Source organism: Amblyraja radiata, chromosome 2, assembly GCF_010909765.2.
Source record: "Amblyraja radiata isolate CabotCenter1 chromosome 2, sAmbRad1.1.pri, whole genome shotgun sequence".
In the NCBI taxonomy this organism is placed as follows: Eukaryota; Metazoa; Chordata; class Chondrichthyes; order Rajiformes; family Rajidae; genus Amblyraja; species Amblyraja radiata.
The window spans coordinates 12,935,609-12,937,254 of NC_045957.1; the positions used below are offsets into that span (position 1 = coordinate 12,935,609).

Below are 1,646 nucleotides of genomic sequence, written 5' to 3' on the forward strand. Positions count from 1 at the left end.
TTATAGTTGAATGTGTAATTCCTGTTTTGGAAACAGTGTACCATTTCTTGATGCTCCTCAGGTATGTTCCCTAGGATATGCGACGGAATGCTGTCATCAGGTTGATAGTGCTCCTGATCCAAGCACAGCAATGGTCTTCCCAATTCTGCAATTCTTTTAATGACCATGTCGAGGATCACTGGGAACCATGCTTGTGGACTTGGTCCACTGTAATTTGCGTAGTACCCGACTGATGAAGCCATAGTACCTATTGAAGAGGTAGAAGGAAAGGAAAACATAGAGATTAGGTTCCCCCCACCCCTCAATACGCGGGAATGTCTCCATTGCCGCTGCCTTGAGATTGGTTTCATGTGACGTAAGTTAGTACGTGGTGATTTAATTGGATATAAGGAATCGATATCTGGTGTGCATATTGCTTAGTGATTTCAGCAAATATTTTTGGTTTAAATGTATGTTTACAGTATTTAGCTCACCTGATAGGTGAGTTACTGATGGTCAAACATGTTTGACGACATACGGTTTCCAATTGTTAATAAATTGTCCCCTAATATCGATGTTCTCCGCCCAAGTGGTTTGGTATATGCCACCACTGATGTTGTTATCTTATAAACGAACATGCAAATTTGGTGGATTACTGAGCAAATGCTTCACTAGAATTAAGTAAGTTAATATATAACATGTTTAAGTCAATTCATATTGGCATTAAGTATTACAAGCTCAGTAACACATCAGGACACATAAGATGTTACTCAAAACAGGTGGAAGTGTACAACCATAATCCTTCCTGCCGATAAATTCCATGATAACACTATAGATTAATCCATTTGCCCCCATATTACAGGTATGGAGATAGTTTTGAACACTAGTATCTCAGCTCATAGGAAAGGTACAAAGTTCAGTAGCTGGTAATGCTGCTATATCCCAATTACTTTGCCACGTAGTTGATTGGTGGTTAATGCACCATGACTGATAGTCTTAATGAATACCAGATAACAACGTTGTGGATGGTCAACGTAAATATCTGGATATATATTTTGTGCACCGTTCCCAGAGGCACTGCAATACTGGGTCGATGCGTGGAGTGGACGGAGCAAGCCCCTATTCCATCTCCCTGTTCCAAAATTCAATTTAATATATGGTCCCTAGATAAGGGACGTATCAGATTATTAAACTGATAAGAACAGATACTACACTTGATCTTAGCCAAAAGGCCGAGAAGCGATGCAGCTAAAGCTGTATCCAAGGATAGTTTGTCGTTAATATATAGACATGCCATGACGGAATGTTTCTAAGTGTCATGGCTAGTTGATTCTGGATAACTTTGACTTAAATGCCGCAACGCTCATCATGGTTACTCCATCCAGGTAATTGCGGTATATCCGAAACTTATATGAGAAGGTACTGAATAGTGTGCATCTTCAAGGTCGATGTCTACCATAAAGTATCCTTGGATCCATGGTAGTAGTTACAAATCCCATGAATGGGTATACCTGGTGAAATACTCAAGTGGTTTATCAATGATGGTGCGACATTCACCATCGTGGGAGGGTAGACCACTTGGGGTGCTTGCTGAATTGGTGGCAAGATATTAATTCTATTCCCCTTGTATTTATTTTTTGGTATATAACTACCAAGAGTGATAGCTT

General features: G+C 39.9%; 1 non-coding gene across 1 annotated transcript; it reads right to left on the reverse strand.

Annotated features, from left to right (window-relative positions):
* Positions 1-1,031: 1,031 nt before the first annotated feature.
* LOC116970572 lies at positions 1,032-1,223 on the reverse strand. Its single transcript, XR_004411191.1, has one exon. It is a non-coding gene; the product is annotated as a U2 spliceosomal RNA (small nuclear RNA).
* Positions 1,224-1,646: the final 423 nt, after the last annotated feature.